This window comes from Misgurnus anguillicaudatus, chromosome 12 (genome assembly GCF_027580225.2).
Source record: "Misgurnus anguillicaudatus chromosome 12, ASM2758022v2, whole genome shotgun sequence".
Classification (NCBI taxonomy): domain Eukaryota; kingdom Metazoa; phylum Chordata; class Actinopteri; order Cypriniformes; family Cobitidae; genus Misgurnus; species Misgurnus anguillicaudatus.
Window position 1 is genome coordinate 3,720,783 of NC_073348.2, and position 17,863 is coordinate 3,738,645.

The 17,863-nt window shown below is 38.2% G+C and overlaps 3 long non-coding RNA genes across 3 annotated transcripts; 2 read left to right on the forward strand and 1 right to left on the reverse strand.

Annotated features, from left to right (window-relative positions):
- Nucleotides 1-4,292: 4,292 nt before the first annotated feature.
- Nucleotides 4,293-6,879, reverse strand: LOC141369127 (uncharacterized). The gene is made up of 3 exons (XR_012372688.1): nucleotides 5,333-6,879; nucleotides 4,994-5,211; nucleotides 4,293-4,899 (listed from the first exon to the last, which is right to left on the reverse strand). It is a non-coding gene; the product is annotated as an uncharacterized lncRNA (long non-coding RNA).
- A 5,386-nt stretch (nucleotides 6,880-12,265) lies between these two features.
- On the forward strand, nucleotides 12,266-14,189 carry LOC141369128 (uncharacterized). Its single transcript, XR_012372689.1, has 3 exons — nucleotides 12,266-13,135; nucleotides 13,364-13,421; nucleotides 14,040-14,189. It is a non-coding gene; the product is annotated as an uncharacterized lncRNA (long non-coding RNA).
- Nucleotides 14,190-14,321: 132 nt separating this feature from the next.
- On the forward strand, nucleotides 14,322-15,452 carry LOC141369129 (uncharacterized). Its single transcript, XR_012372690.1, has 3 exons — nucleotides 14,322-14,479; nucleotides 14,628-14,704; nucleotides 15,006-15,452. It is a non-coding gene; the product is annotated as an uncharacterized lncRNA (long non-coding RNA).
- The last annotated feature ends 2,411 nt before the right edge of the window (nucleotides 15,453-17,863 follow it).

Below are 17,863 nucleotides of genomic sequence, written 5' to 3' on the forward strand. Positions count from 1 at the left end.
CCTGTCTCAGAAAATCGAATAGCTGACTCCCTCTCTTGTTTTGCTTTCCAGAAATTCAGGGAGCTAGCACCAGAAGCGGATCAGCACTCACATCCGGTACCTCACTACTCAGAACTAATATTCCCATAAACCACCCATTGACCACCCATCCTCAATGCCTCCCTAGATACTATTCTCCAAGCCGTATCCCCCAGAACCCTTTAAACCTACCTAACTACTTGGAAGTGCTTTAAGACCTTCCACTCTTCTTACAACTTGATTTTCCATAATTTTTCCACACACCATTACCTCATCCATATCCTACCTCAACCACCACAAAAACCTCCATGCTACCTAAACAGAATCCAATTTTTCCACAAACTTATCTTTGTCTCACCCTCCCTTAGTAATAAGCCAGAAACCAGACATCCATGCTCATTTTAGGTATCCAAAGGACTCACCCCACCTGCCCTGAAGCAAGACAGCCAATAACCCTAGAAATACTAACCAAATGCATCTCCACCCTCCGTTGAGGTTACCACTCCACTAACACCACCCACACACTCGACGCAATGTTCATTCTGTCCTTTTTTGGTTCCTCAGATGCTTAGAACACTTCATCACTTCCAACTTCAATCCAAATAACCACAGTTTTAGAACTATCACTTCTGGACAACGACACCATTTATTACTTCATCAAACAAAGCAAGATGGAACAAATGAAAAAAGTCCATTTCATTTACATATTTGATTTCCCATGACATACCAGACTCTCCTGCCCTACCTACATTCCAGAAACTCCCAGGCTAGATCTACATTAGACCCACTATTCACAGATGACTCCAAATGCCTAGTTACACCATTCTGGTTCCAAAAACTTCTTAAATCTGTCTTCAACCTGGCATCCCAGCAAACCCCTTTTTTCAGCCATTCCTTCTGCAGCTGCCCAAAAAGGCCTCTCTCAACAATAGATTCAAGCACTCGAATGCTAGTCATCAGAGGCTTTCAAGACCTACATTCGATTAAACAGCTGATCCCACCACCACCAACCTGCTCCAATACAACACAACTATAAGGCTTTCCACTGCCGCATCAGTGACACTTTTCTGCTCCTGCAGGAACCTTGTCTCTTCACCACCAAAGCGGTACTGTTTTCTCAACTCCTGTAGGATCCCTGCCTTTCACAATCTCCACTGCCACAGCAGTGTCATTTCCTGCTTTTTACAATCTCTGCTCCCGTAGGAGCCCATGCAGGAGCCCTGCTCTCTACTAATCTCCACTGTCATAACAGTGACTTTTACTCTGATCAGGAGGTTTAACTCTACATCTGATGGGAGTTCAATAGTTAACGTGATTGGACAGGTAAGTCCCAATTGACAATGTGCTGTACATTTGGTTATTTTAGATTGGGAAGGCTTTTGCGACCTCCAACGTGAGTTAAGTACTCGCTGCGATTGGATGGGTAAGCCCCCGCTGATGGAGACATGAAGATGTTTAGCAATTACCAATTGGGAGGGCTCTTACACCATACAACAGGAGTTCTATATTTACAGCAATTGAATGGGTAAGCCCTGCTGGCAATCAAACGATTTAGAGTTGGTTTAGCTGATATGGCTTTGGTGTGCTTTTTGATGTGGGAGCGGTTAAATCTAATGTAGCTTTTGAAAGCTTCAGAAGACCAACGACCAAGAGCTTGAATCTATGCTGTGAGTACTTTTTGGACAGCTGTGGTTGTGGCACCCATGCGAAAAGAGTGGCCTGAAAGGTGTTCAGCTTGGATGCCAGATTGTGTAAGGACTAATTTGAGATGAAAAACGTATGACTGGTTAGTTTAAATTGTTTGTAAAAAGTAGGTCTGAAGGGTCCTTACTTGTTGAATCTTAAAAAGAATATCGGATGGGGTAAGGTTGGATGGTTGAATGAAGGTTGAAAATATGAATAAAATGGCCTTTTTTGGATTAGTCTGTCTTAATCTGTTTGATAAAGTAGGATATAGTTTTGTCATCTACGAAGGATAAATCTAAAATGGTGGGGTGAATTTTTAGGTTAAACATGGAGGTAATAGTGAGTTCGAAGCATCTGAGAAACCCAAAAAAGCCAAAATGAACATTGCTTCCAATGTGCGAGCTGTTAACAGAATGGTTGCCTAGACAGAGGGTACAGATAAATTTGGTGAGTATGTCTAACGTTAGGGATAGGGCTGTCACTTTTCGTTCGAAAATTGATTGCACAATCGATCGGACCAACCAAAAAAAGTTTCGAAAACGAAAATAGGCAATCGATTTTAACCAAATATGTACACTATTAATTTAAAAGAATTAAACAGTTAAAAATATAGATGTAACAAAACTCACAAACAAGCAGAAAAAGAAAATAAAGAATTCCGAAAGTGCAGTAGGTGTGCGAAAGCTAGACAGAAAATACCCAGCAATTTTACGCACCTATAGTTTCACCAATCGCTGCATCTAGTGTTTTGCAAAGAAAATGGAGGACAACGTCAATAAACCTGTGCAACACGAGACAGCGTCGAAATTGTGACCTTACATGAGATGATGAGTTATGACAAGGAACCACCCTTGCGAGCTGACAGCGACCCGCTTTTGTGATGGAAGATTGGCAGTACGAAATACGCAGCTGGCAACGAAGTACCCGAGTTTCCCTACGACATCAGAGCGGTCGGAGTGCGTCTTCTCAACAGATGGACATAGTGAATGAAAAGCGCTCTGCTCTTGACCCCTAAAATGTTGATCGACTTGTTTTCCTGACCAATAATTTGTAATGGCCCTAGTCTTTTTGCGCATTTCATTATGCCTGCCTAGTGCCGCCTAATACACAGCATGTTCTCAACTTCAAGTAAGTCTATTTAAAGTTTCATTTTTGAAAAGTTGTTTGAAATGCATCGAATCATTATTTAAAATTATTTGTGAATTGCCTAAATCATAAAAGCAGCCGGTTGAACCTGCAGTAATGTTTTTCATTTATGGCAGCAGTCCACTCTGCATATTTTTTTAGAGAATGTTGCACTACTGTTGCTGTTTTTTATTCTGCACGAAATTTAATGACAATGAATAAGAAATATTGCTGACTTGTGCGTTTCAGGCGCTCTCTTTACATTTGTCTGTTATTTGGCGTTAAATGGAAACGTCTTTTTTAGACATGGAAAATCGATTTTACAATCGATTCAATGAACACTTATATATTAAAAATCGAAAATGATTTTTTCACAAAAGTGACAGCCCTAGTTAGGGATTGTCCAGCATCTGGGTGGGTGAGTTTGTTAAAGCAGAAGAAGGTGAGCCAAAAATTAATTTGTGGAAAATTGGATTCCATTTGACGTAATGATGCAATGATGTGCACTTGCTAGCCTGTTCCATCTACCCATTCTCCGAATGCTAAAGAGGAGCCTCGCCTAGTCTCTGAAGGAAGTGACTTGTAAGGACCAGGCCTGCCAAGGAAGTATCCTTGACATTCAGAAACAGCTAGGAATTCACTTTCGTATCCTTCATGGCAACTTTCAGTAAGGCTGCACTACAGGATATTTTAAGTGTGTGCTCTAATATGATTCCATACATTGCGCTTTACACGTGACAGTTTATACGCACTTACAGAAACGCATTAAAACATTGTTAAAAACAGAAACTAGACAATCAGTCGATGGTCATCTGAAAACAGCTTTTTAAATATAACTTATCACTGCAGATGTTTATCTGAGATATTCTGAATGTAGTTTAACCCTCTGGGGTCTAAGGGGTTTTTAGAGCCCTGGGGAAGTTTTGACACGCACTTTTGTGATTTTTTTCAGTTGCTTAAAAACATTAATGGCAAAAGTCTCATAACACTGTGTTCAGCACAAACTGGGGTACAATATTATATGATCAACATTTATGTAAATGTTTGTATTTTTGAGAAAAAAAATGCTTATGCATGGTTTTTGAAAAATCAAAAATTTTAAGTCACTGATATAAGTCCAGAAAACTCATTCTAAACATGTTTTCCGAAGACTTTTCAAAAAAGGATCTAGTAGTCTAGACTTTTTTCTTAAAAATTATGTGAAAATCATTCGGCCTACTCATTCACATAAAACAATATATTGATTTACAATTTCTAAGACACTTTTGCTTGGGAAAGGCCATATGCGTGGAGGCAGGAAAGCTCCTGAATAATCAGTGATTGACAGCTGGAGAACAAAAGACTTGCATAATGAGCCTTGTAGGAATGTTCAACAGGAATGTAACTTTCTCTGTAGTAAAACCATGATAAGGTTTACTTGGGAAGGTATAACAAAATTTCAATAGAATGTAAATACACACACATTATATACAGGGTTCTAAAATAACTTTTTTGATCACCAGCCAAAGTGGCTGGTAACTTTCTAAAGTAACCAGCCAATCTGCATTTCCACTAGCCAAATTTTTTTCGGTGAAAATAAGAAATTATGAGTGCCACTGAATGCATTTATTCATTTTATTAACATTTTGGCCTGAAAACACATATAAAAATACATACAACTAAATATACACAGAAAGTGCAAACATTTTATTTTAAGTTGCAAATAATTATACACTTTCAAATGCAACTTTAGTTATTAAAAGATGCCATTAAATTTGGATTGTGCCTTTAACAAATTACATATAATCTGATTCCTTTATAAACAAAATAAAACTGTATCAAAATATTAGACATTTCTATAGAGCTTGGGAACTTTCAGCACTTGTTTAAAAATGGTACTGATAAGATATCAGTATGAGATTTTTTTTCCCACAAACATTATTCTCTAAGTACCTTGGCTGAATCCTGCTGTGTACAGTTCGTTCTTGAGAATTGTCCATTGATCAGGGATCAAATCCACATCCAGTCCAGCAGAGAGTAATAGAGGTCGGAAGTGACTGATGAGTTTGTTTATCTCTTCATCACCAAAATCTGAGAACAAAAGGGAAAAATATATATAAACTTAAGCAGTTGTCTTAAAATATAAAATGTGTAAAGATTTCTTAATTACATTTGAATTGCTAACCTGAACTTGTGTCTGCCTCTGGCCAGCACTGGAAACTGGTCAGCCGCATCGCCTGCAGGACACCACTGTTCACATCACTAAATCTAGCAGTGATGCACTGGCACAGAGAATCGATTAGCTCATTCTTTGCCTTGTCATGCTTGTCGGCATCAGTAGGCTTCAGGAGGACTCCTTCATAGGTGCCTGTGTCCAGCACTGCTCTCATTTTAGGTCCAGGTCTACAGTTGTGCAGAGATAGATGGATGGGCGTCTTTTTATTTATTTTTATTTATACTGAGTTAAACACACACCAACACAATCTAAAATTAAATGATAAATTGTAGGATATATGATACATACCTGGACTTGTACTTTTCTATGACAGCCTGAGTGGAGGAAAGGCAGCCCTGAGCTTCAGCCAGGGTTGACACTGACCTCTGCAGTGACTTGGAGAGGTTGCTCAGTTAATAAATGGTGTCATGGAGAAGGCAGCAAAACCTGAGCACTCCACCATCCTTGCCTATGTTGAGGAACCCCACCCCTTGGCTTTTGCCCTCAGAACAGCATTGATGTTCGTGGCCTTCTGGGACTATAAACAAAACAACTGCATTATACCAGACAGCATTTAAAACTGATGAAGAGAAAAAGAAAGCAAACATTAAATAATCCATCTACACAGCTGGTTTTAGTAGGCTATAAATTAACATACCTTCTCCTCTAAGTGGCGTACAATGCCAGCATATCCCCTGAGAAAATGGTCAAGTGATTTGAAGAGATGTGGTAGCCACCGGGTCAAAGCCTTCATGTGAAGCTCCCTGAAGTGTTGCTTTAGGCTGGCCCTATTCACTCCACCTTATGATATAAGGTATAGAGTCCACTTAACATGTCCTCAACTTTCCTGGACATCACATTTTTTCTTATTCCGTCTGAAAAGGCAAGCTCTAGCTTATGGGCCATGCAGTGAATCCCCAGCACATATGATTTTCTGCACGCAGTTTTGTAACTACACCATTGTTTACTCCTGTCATAACAGAAGCTCCATCTATGGTGATTGCCACTAGCTTGTTTTTCCAATCAGTGATGACTTCACTTTCCATTAAACTGCACACTGCTTCAGCTATATTTGTAGCGTCTGGCTTTAAGACAGCTTTTACCCCGGCAAATTCAACTTTGACCTTCCCCTCACTGGCACTCCTGCCATAGACCATTTCTTCTTTCATCACTGCACTGTCCAGGGATCCATCTGACATGACTGAGATGAACTTGCCATCTGATAATCTTTCCCTCATCTTTCTTCTCTCATCCTCTGCTATGTAATGTATGAATTCTTTTGCCTGGTAGTCATTTGTGTATGTCTCTCCTATCTTTAAGCCTTTCTTCCTGTCCACCCTAAAATACATTTTCGTATAAATGAAGCCACTGTTAGCGCCTACAACACAGTACATTTCACTGACATTTTTTTAAAAACCCAAAACGTAAAGTTTTATCTGTCTATGGAAGCACTCGAAAGCGCATTAAATGCACTGTTTGTGAAACATGTAAATAGTAACGTTAATTCACTTACGAGTGCGAAGTCGGTGAAAGGTCTGACCTTTTTTCCGATGGCGTGGGCATTTAGAAAAAGTAGCTGCATCTTCTCCAATTCAGACGCATTTAATAAAGCGAGGCTTCTCCCAGCAAGGCTCTCTTCAATGCTACCCGTCTTGGCAGCTTTAATCCTTAGGCTCTCCTGATGACTTCGAGCACTCTCATGGTCCTTTACTGCCTCAACTTTAAAATTATTAGTTCCCACCACGAAACTGTTCGTTTAGTTTTTTTCTTTTGCGTACATGCGGCAATCCTTACAAAACATGACGACATTTTCGTTAACAAACACAAGCCATTCGTGACCCGTTAGCCATTTGGCATTAAATTTTTTTCTTAATTCTTAATTCCTTGCATCATTTCTCTTCTCGCACACAGAAGTCTGTCCCAACCACCTCTGCATTCCGTTTAATCTTTAACTTTAGTTTACTAGTAGCTAACTAAACTCGCTCCTCCTTCAGTATTTTTCTTGTTTTTTTTGTGTGGATGCGCTTTGTTCGTTTACATGGTTTCTCGCGCTGGTTTCAGCGCAAACTACGCGCAGCGTATGAGACATCATCACGTAGCATTACGGCACAGTGTTCATGTTCAATGTAGGAAGTACTGCCAAGGGGATATGACCGAGATCAGAGCTTTATGTATCATGCGTGCAATGCCTTATGCATCACCGGCCAAACTGGCTAGTGAGATTTTATTAACACCCTCCAAAATGAAATTTAACCCGCATTTGGCGGGTGTTAATTTAGAACCCTGATTATATATGTACAAGTATACCTTTAAAAACCATAGTAATCATGGCAAAATGTACTGTTTGTCTATCGTAAAAATGAACACAGGTTTGGTTGGCCAGCGAGAGGTTTACTTTTGTGCAGTAAAACGCTCAAAAGAAGAACTGCCTATTGTTGTCTGGACCCTTATTTGAGGTTTTGTAATCATTATAGTAGAAACACAACAAGGGACAAGCGTGATAAACTTATCAATGTTTGTTTACAGCCTTCACCACCATTACTCCCTCACGCCAGAACTGTTTGACGGAAGGACAAAGAAAACACTTGCGTCTGGAGATACTGACACACATACGCAAGTAAATAAGATTTAGTTAATTGTTAATAGTTAGCAATTTAGATGTCATATTTGGTGCATTCGGATGAAACAACAAGGAATGGAGAGACTGGATTGTCGATTGCATATCCATTGACTGCAGGGGGCACGAGTTATGCATATGGATGTCTCTGCTCGTTCACTTCAATGGCGCGGGGGTGTGGGGATCTCATTTCATTATAGATAAACAGGTAACAGGAGAAAGACGGTACCTCTCTTCCTTCTCATACAGTTTACACTGAATGACAATATGTGTTTTCGATCTTACTTACATCATTTAAAAGCTGACATTCCAAGCATTATGTAGACATCTATCTTTTGTTTCTATGACAAGTATTCATTAAGTTACAGTTGATTTTTCTGACGCGTTTCTGAAAGTACTTCACTAAGGGAGAGAGAACTAAACGCGCATCATGTTTATTTTCTTAATATTGCGAAAAGCACAACATTCTGTTTTTATTGGGAGTGGACAGAAAAAAACTAGACACTTTAACGTTTTTAATGATGTATAAATCATATCTGTTATTTTTTAAAAGTCTTAAAGTAACCCAATTTAAAAGTACTTAAAGGAACAGTATGTAAGAAATTTATATCAATTAATCATAAAATGGCCCTGATATGTCACTAGACATTAAGAAATCATTTTCATTTCAAATAATTATATCACTGACAACAGTGGTCCTGCCAGGATATTGTCATTTAAAAAGTGGAGTTGCAGCCCTCAACTGATGTTTATTTTGTCATGTTGTGTATTGGCCACCAGTTGTGTGATTGCAGTACCACTTTTAGCCACAAGTTTTGTGATTGCAGTACCAGTTTTGGCCACAATCCTACATACTGTTCCTTTAAATATTTTACTCGTACTGAATGTTTGCTCAAAGATGCACCAGTCCTCAACCAAAGAGATATTGTAGGTCAGTGAAAAACAAGAAAGTTTATTTGTGAGGTTTTACTTCCTAATATAGAAAAAAAATCAAACACCTCAATATTTCAACATGGCAGAACAAACACAGATTAAACATAGTCAGTCTTTTGACTAAAATTTTATTTAGTTTTAGTCATATTTTAATCATCTGAATTTATTTCGTTTTAGTCTAGTTTTACTCAACTAAATGCCATTAGATTTTAGTCGACGAAATCGACATAAACTCATTTAATTTTAGTCTAGTGTCATTGTACTTGAATGTGCCATGCTGACAAATATGTAGCCTAACCGTTGTGATATACTCTTTATATCGGCCTATCCTAAAAAAAGTTATAATCTTAATATTTAAAAAATTCCAGTATTAGAGTCCAGTAGGTTGTTACAGTTAATATACAGTAACAGAAATATGATAATGCATATTAAAAACGTGAAGTTGTTCATTTGAAAGATTAATTGAAAACACATGTAGTACGTAACACCACATTGGCCCTTATTCATCATTCTTGCGTAGAAACGGCTGTATATGTTGGCAAAAGATTATGCGTACACTCCTCTCATCACCTGATTTATGAAGCTGTATGTACCTTTGAAATTCAGGTACCATGGCTGAAAACGATTGTCGTTAGAATAACACGCCCATATAAATTCAAGTCTCTGCTTCCCCCAATCCCTCATTTTATGCCATGGACACACGGAATACGGCAAAGAAGAGAAACCAGGGAAGTGGAAAGTTTAAAGAGTGGGATTAAAGACACATTAATAATTGCATGACAATTTGTAATATTTTTCTTATTATTATTATTATTATGATTTTAATTATTAATGACGCTTATTGTTATTTAGAAGAAGAATGTCATTATTTTATTATTATCATTATTAGTTACTGTTGCCTAACATCTAAATTCTATGTCTGCTTAATGGTTCGGTTAAGTTTCTAAAAAATAATATTTAAAAAATGGTGTAGTAACTTCTGTAGTGTGTTGTTCTGTATTTACATACAGTTTGTTACCTATATGTTAGATGCAGTTTGATACGGAGCTCCTCCGGATATAATTCAAATTAACAATTTTTTTCCACAACATCCACGTTTTACTAGGCTAATTCATTATTTGAAGTAATAATAATAGTAATAGTAATTACGAAATATTATATTAATTTGTTTCAAGGAACAAACTGTTGAACATTGGGAAGGAATTCTAAATTTATGGCCATACTTCAAAATTGTGAAAAAGAATTAAAATCAAAATTGTTAATTTGTGTCCATAATGTAGCATAAAAGATCATTTATGCACATGATTTTGTCTGCATGTCATCATGATCGGATTCACGGCTTCATTCAACACAAGCATCTTACCTTACCAATTCATGTCTTTATTTATCACGGAATGGTATGTAACTAACTAGCTTACCTTTAATGCATTACCATGTTTTCGTAGCACATCCTTGTGCTTTCTGGCAATGTGCTGCTTCACATTCTAGGATGAATATTTGCTAACTCTTACAGTCTCTCCGCATTCCGTTTCAATTTCTTCTTCCTGCTCAATCAACTTATATTTTTACATTTATGTATAAAGCTTGAATTCCATAACTTATTGCTAGACGTTTTTACAGATTCTCGAACTAGCAAATTATCAAAAGGCATTCTGGGTTGAGCGAGCAGTGCTTGATTACTTGATTAAATGTGAGGACAGTGAAATTGTACACTTATTTTTTACCATTATATTTTTCTGATATTATTTTGCACACTCCAGGTCGAACACTTGGGTCTACTGGCCAGTTGTCTTTACACTGTCGAAGGTCAAGGCGAAAAACCAGAGGAGATAGAGCTTTCTCAATAGCAGGTCCCACACTTTGGAACTCGCTCCATCCTAGTATTAGAGCAGCTACCTCTGTGTTTAAAATCATTGTTAAAAACTCACTTATTTGCATTGGTGTTCCAATAATGACTGAGCAGTGTCATTTTATTCTGTATTGTTTTAAATATTTTGGTTTTTAATACTTGTATGTTTTTTTTAATATCTGTACAGCACTTTGGGGCAGTAGTGTCTGCTTGTAAATGTGCTTTATAAATAAACTTTGACCATGACTTATTGTCTGAGTAACTTGAGTTTGAAAAGATTGATAATAAGTACAGGACATCGCTGGTTTATTTTGGCTTATATAGTAAGTTATGTAGCAGCTCAGGTAAGCTGATAAAGTAGCATCAGCATATAAAACATTTGTGCCTTTGAGTTGCGGGATGACCCTCCTGCAATCACGCTTCTCATTTGTTTTGATTGTAGGATCACAAGTTTAACAAAGGGTCCCTTGACAGAATCAAATGTGATATGCATCCATATGTCTGCTCTTTATCTCTTCTCTCAGACCAGATGTTAACATTTCTTTACAGTTTATGACATACGCAGCAAGCTGATGTTCTGATTTTTACCTCTGCCAATGTGTTATATTTTGCGCTACGGTGGCTCAACGCAAGCCGTTTAGTGTTTGACATCAAAGTACCGCGAGACCAGACTTCTCCATATGCATTTGATTCGCTCTCGCAGTACTTTGATTTCATATGATTACCCTGCGTAGCACCACATAAAGTCTCTCAGATGTGTGTGCGCGTAACCTTGCAACCACAGATTCTATCCATCACCCTCTGACACTTTCGTCTCGTTTATATTAGTTGACGAATAAACAATGTAGCGAGTAACGTTAAGTGTCAGTTCAAATGTGGTGGACCCTACTGAAAAATCCAGCTAAAACCAGCATAAGCTGGTAGCTGGTTTTAGCTGGTTTAAGGTGGCTTATGCTGGACCTCCCAGCCTGACAAAGCTGGTCATGCTGGTGGGCCAGCTGGTATTCCAGCATGACCAGCTAAGTCCAGCTAGACCAGCTTAAAATGTGACCAAAACACAGCTAGACCAGCTTGCTACACCAGCAAAACTAGCTTCCTACACCAGCAAAACCAGCTAAAACCAAGCTGGGGACCAGCTAAAACCAGCTCACCAGCTTATGCTGGTCTTAGCTGGATTTTTCAGTAGGGGAGTAAAGAGTATAAATGAAGAGTTTGGTTCCAAAACGCGATAAACACCATTTTTGAAAAAAATGAGTTGCTGCCAAAATACACTGTAAATGCAAACATGGTACTTACTTAAAAATAGTAAATCGACCTTAATCAGTTTTTATCAACCTGCTTTTAACACTTGCTTTTAGTGAGTTGCTTGTACTTTGAGGTTGAAAAATCTTACCAGCTCAGTCTACGTGAGCTGGATTAATATAGAAAAAGTAAGTTTATGACATGTGGACATGCGCAGATCAGTCCTCTCTGAAACGCCTAAACCCAACCAATCAAGGTGCTTCGTGGGGCGGGTCTTGGATTTGTGTGAATCGTAATTTTGCAGACGGTCGTTATGTCACCTCACCACATGCTGCAACTATCCAGGTGGAGATGGACCTAAACATCGCTTCTACGGCACTTGTGATTATCTTCAGCCGATATTATTTTGCTTGGCACACTCATTTGGTGAGTAAATATTTTACCCGTGTGTACACCGTCTGTAAGTCAGCGCCAGTGTTTTGTGCTTGATATGCGTGTAGTAATGTTTGCTTACGCTAGCTAACTATATATTTTAGACATAACGTGGCTATATTTTGCTGAAACTTAGTCAATACTTTATTATTTTTCAATCCACAACTTCCTCGGTGTTGAAAATTGGTAACTTAAGACTTTTGACACGTTCAAATTCAGGAATAACTTCAGTGTTGTGCGGCGCCTCAAGAATCGACAGCCGGATGACGTCAAAGTATCGCGAGAGCGAGACGAAATAAGATTTGCTTGAATCATTCTCGCGGTACTTCGACGTCATTTGGCTGTCGGTTCTTGCGGCGCCGCATGAAGTCGAAGAAGCCTAGTAAGGTAACTTTTGTCGAGTAAAGTACTGACTAGCATGATGACAGACTGATCCCGGTGGTTTGTGAGTTTCCTGAGCTTTATAACTGATTTTTATAAGTTTAGGCAGAACAAATATGTATCGTTTTATTTTAAGCTAGGCTGTAGCACTAATGCTAATTTAGCTACCAATAATAACAGTCTGTGCTTATCAAAGACAAGATTACCACGTGTGTCGACATATGATTGGGGATATCCCCACAATGTTATTTTATTTAACACTCGCACTTAACACTGGTCGATATTCGTAGCTGTGCCGTTTCCATGGTTACCACGTGTAGTACCCAGATCAGACACGTTACAGACAAGAGTGTCTCCCTGTCAGATTTTTTTACACCGTTTATCATAGCCTGTTATGATAGGTAACGTATTTGCTGGCATACTCCGTTGCTAACATTATTATTCAAGGTCATCTTGTATATAATGTGCACATTTTAATAAGGGGAACTGTCTGTGGGTTATATGCCTATGTTAGTTTTCACATGTAACGTTACTTGTTTGTGAGTTGTGGTGAATTTTGTTTGTATTAAATTGTTGTATTTTTTTAAACTGTCCTCTTTCAGGCTCAAGCAGAATGGTAATCAATCCTCCTCACGTTCCATAGTCCCAGCAATAAAAGGTATTTCCAACTAATAACTGTTATTAATGCATGTTAAAGTAAAAGTTATGCTTACATCAGAGCAATTGGATTACAACAAAAGCGAATCAATTAAAAAAATTCAAAGTAAATATCTTGTGTGTCTAAATGAATTTATCATTATAATATATTTCATCATACAGAATATTTTGTGCATATGTTGAATTTCAAATATTTGATGTAATTAGTATTTCTGAACTGTCTTTATAGATACTGTGGACAGTCCATCATACCCAGGACTACAGTATCCTAGATGCCAACCACATAAGTGAGTCATTTACCTTTTGTACTGTTCTGTTCTCTTGTCTTGAAGTTCAATGTTGAAAAGCTTGATAATTAGATTTTTGCAAGGATTTAGTTTTTCCTATAGCTCTGGTATTTAAAGTCTGATAATGCAGCCGGCCCTATCTTGCACCCGATGCACAGCGGACTTACCCTCCACAGACGCATGTTAGTAAACTAGGAATGAACTTGTGCTCCCTGGGCTGTTTAGTGCAAAAAAATAAGGCATGTTCTGGCGCAAACAATCCCTGATGCTATTTTGCAGTTCCCAATGTCTAAAGTCAGTGGCGGAATTGTTTTAAGCATTGCTTGTGGTATTCAGATGCTATTTTAAGCAAGCATGCTTGGCCATAATGTAGAGTGTGCACAACGAACATACACTTTGATTTCCTCATCTTCACGGATTCATTTTCATTTTTGCTAATCACACATTATTACAAGGAAAAATATTAAAACATTCATTGTTGTGTCCATGAAGATGTGAGAGAATTTTTATAAATCTACCTTACACGTTAACCCAAATTATTATTATTTTTTTAACCAGAGCTTATTTGTGTGGGTTTCTCCCATCATCCCCATATAATCTCACTTCTTTGTGTTTTAGAAGAAGCTTTGGAAGAAATGAAGAAAAACAACCAAATGTGGCACTCTCATTTCACAAATGATAGACCAATCATTCCCACTATGCAGACAAGAAATTCTAAAAAACAAGGGCCTGCTGAACATGGTTAAACGATGGCCAGCACTTTTCACAGAGAGAAAGGTAACCTATTTTTGTATTCAACCAATAAAATGATGCAAATCAAAAATAAATTCAAAGTGTGTGGCTAGAAATCCAAACACTTGTTGGAATGTTAATACCCCTCTCTACTTTTTCAGGTGTTTGCTGAGTTTAATAGAATTGGCAGTAAGAATCTTGAGGGAGACTTAAGGCTTTGGAGCAGTATGCCCCACATTTCATCAAACTTTTCAAAACAAAAAGGGAAACTCAAGGACTGAGTTGTCCAGAAACTCAAGGAGCTGATGCAGCACATGAGCTGGCTGGTAAGTAGGTTCATTTTGCTTTTGATCTGTATGATAGTCCATCAGGTTCTAAATGAGACAATCCAGACCAACTTATTTTATTTCCTGTCTGCTTGTGCCTTGCAATTTACTCTGTTAACTTATCTTTTCTCTCTGTGTGTATCATTAGACACCAGACGTGACAGTACTTCGCTCATTTGTCCTCAAAGGCATGACGACTCCAGTGAATTCTACAAGACCTGCTCTGTAAGTACTTGCACATAAAAAAAGTTTGGTCTGCATGAATATAAAACTATACCTGCAACGCATCATCATATTCGTCATTCTGAATAAACGTGGCTGAAACCAGTCGATCGCAAAGGCAGTAGATCGCACATAAGTTAACTGCTGCTCCACGCGTGAAATTGGCATTATCGTCTTTAATTGTGAAACACGCAAGTTGTTGAAAACGTATTTAAAGCCATATTCTCTGATAACATTACAACAATAAAAATGAATGTTTTAGACTAGCATAAATTCCAATGCTAAAGAATGTGTGTCTTTGTAGGATACAGCGAGAGACAAGGCTCTAGAATGCATCACTGTTGGTGTCCTGACGGTTGTCAGTGAAGATAGTCCTCACGAAGCTTAGTGGTCCTCCAGCCCATCTCCACTGCCATCATTCTGGAGGGAGGTATTGTTATGGATAATGTTAAGAACTTGCCTCAAGTCTTTTGTTTGGGCTTACATATGCATTGCATTTGGGTTACCCAAAATGCATGGCAAATACACTCAACTTCATACAGACTGTGGTGCATGGACTGGGAAAGAAAAACCTCCCACCAAAACGGTTGACTCTGAATAACAGTCTTCTGGGTTAGAACAATAAAGAGCTGTCAGATAGCACTTTGTAAGCTTTGCAGCTATTAATGTTATCCTGTTATTAGAGACAGTTTGATGCTTTCATGCAACTGTATTTGCTTCTGATCTTAATAAAAAAAGAAATTCTATTAAAGTCTGTAATGTTATGCAGGTATGTTAATGCTGGAAACAGAGCCACCGTGTTTTATTAAGAGTTGTTTATTAAGTGTTAGTATTAGATAATAATGTCAGAAAATAACCTACAACGGTTGTCCTGTTTACATTTGTGTTTTAGGAAAGCTTTTTATAGTTGTAATGTAGTACAAATACAAACCCCAAGGAGTGATGTTTTTGTTTGTGTTGCTTTAAAGGCGGAGTCCATGATGTTTGAAAGCCAATGTTTATATTTGAAATCACCTAAACAAACACACCCCTACCCCAATAGAATCTGGACCTTCTGTTGATAGACCCGCCCCACACATACGCAACCCGGCATTTGATATGATTTGATTGGCTATAAGTGTGTTTTGGTAGTCGGCCCGTCTCCTTTTCCAACGCGTTTTTCAAACATCGTGGACTCCGCCTTTAATCCTTTCACTGCTCACTTTGGGACACAAAAGCATTTGTTGTACTATCAGTTTAAAATGCAATTTTTAACTGAATACAATTTTTTAATGTAAAAAAAGTTAAATTTTAACTGTCTACATTTAAATTAACCACAACTTTGTTTAGCTGCTATGTACGTGAATGTGCATTGAATAAATGTTGTAATGTAGCTGAATCAAGTGAGTGTTCTTTTAAATTACATGTTTGTGATGTGTTTATTAGATCGTAACAACAAAACAAGGACCCATTCAAGGAAATTGGTTTCTTTGAGTAAGCAGAACTAAAAATATTAAGTTGTAGGTATTTAGTAATTCTAAGTGGGGTTAAATTTATATCAAGCAATCCACACAAAATGAAAAAGTTACATGAACTTAAAAAAAGCGTGTTAGTGGTACTACTAGATTAGTACTGCACACTTAAAATAAACAAGCTTTTTTAAATCACTAATCTAAAGCTAACTTTGCTTACTTTTTTTGAGGCAACGAGTTTGCATACTTTTTTTAAGTAAGGTCAACTTATTACATTTTACAGTGTAAGTATTATATCAGGTGATTATTTAAAAGGAAATTCTTAATTTTACGCAAAATCCAATATCCCCCTGTGTTATTCTGTCATCTTTTCTCCTTTTTTCCCCAAAACGCAATAAATGCCACTCCTCCGTTTCTACAGAATGCAATAAATCCGATCCACATATTACAGCGCACCATTCAACGCAATGTAAACAAAGAATGGCGGTGCGTTTAGTACACAGACTCTTAGTTTTCCTCATCTACTTTGTACTTCGTGATGAACAAACAAACAAAAACAAAATAATACTTTAATGGCATTGACAAACCTGTGATGGTTTTCTGTGATGGGAAAGAAATGTAAGCCATCAACATCTAATAATTTAGTGAGAGGCACTCAGGAGACGACCGAGGTGTGGACTCGAGTCATGTGACTTGGACTCGAGTCAGACTTGAGTCATGAATTTGATGACTTCAGACCCGACTCAACAAAATGTACAAAGACTTGCAACACGACTTGGACTTTAACATCAATAACTCGTGACTTCACTTGGACTTGCGCCTTTTGACTCAAGAAGACTTGCTACTTGAAAAAACTGAAAACATGGGGAAAAAAAATTTCACACGCCGCGCCGCTCTCAGTGTATCTGCATCTGTGAAAAAAATGTGCACCACCTGCATCCAGAGAGCACGCGCGCTGCCTGCACGACAGCCAATCACTGTAGTCCCACGTTGGTTTGGATGTTGGGGCTGTACCAGCAGTACAGCTCAGCAGTGATGTAGTCTACGCCGTTATACGCAGGTACACGCCTTAGCCACAAGGAATTGTTAAGGAATTCCGTATACCAACTAAAAATAGTGTGAGGATGCGTAACAGTATGGTTTGTGACATTTCAAACTTTTAGTCATAGTGAAGCACTGACCAGCATGCTACACTTGCTACTTTAGCGGGTTGAAATGCATATACATATTAGGCTATATATTTGGTGTGTTTGACTTCCTGCCGGACTGCGCGATCCGATCGGCGTATGAAATCAAATTACTATAGCGGCGCGAAAGTGACTGGGGAGCAGACCGGTGTGGTGCCAGAAAAACACACAGGCGAGTGACAGCAAAGTACAGCGAGAGCGTTTACTGTCATCACATGGAGAAATCTGCTTTGAATCGCTCTCACGGTACTTTGACATCACCAAGAGGTCTGGTTATCACCAAATGAAGTCGAACCTGCAGTGTAGCTGCTCACGCAACACTGTAAACAAACAGTTCATGTGGAGAAGTGAAGGAGTGAAGCAGTGTTGCAACATATAATCCAGAGAGTTTACGACACACATGTGCGTAAACAACATTTAAATCATCAGTCCAGTTTATTGCTTTATTTGGAGGTATGGCTCCACATGCAATAAAATAAGCGCGTGATTATATCCTGATGGTTTTTAGCCTCTTTCAGCATGTT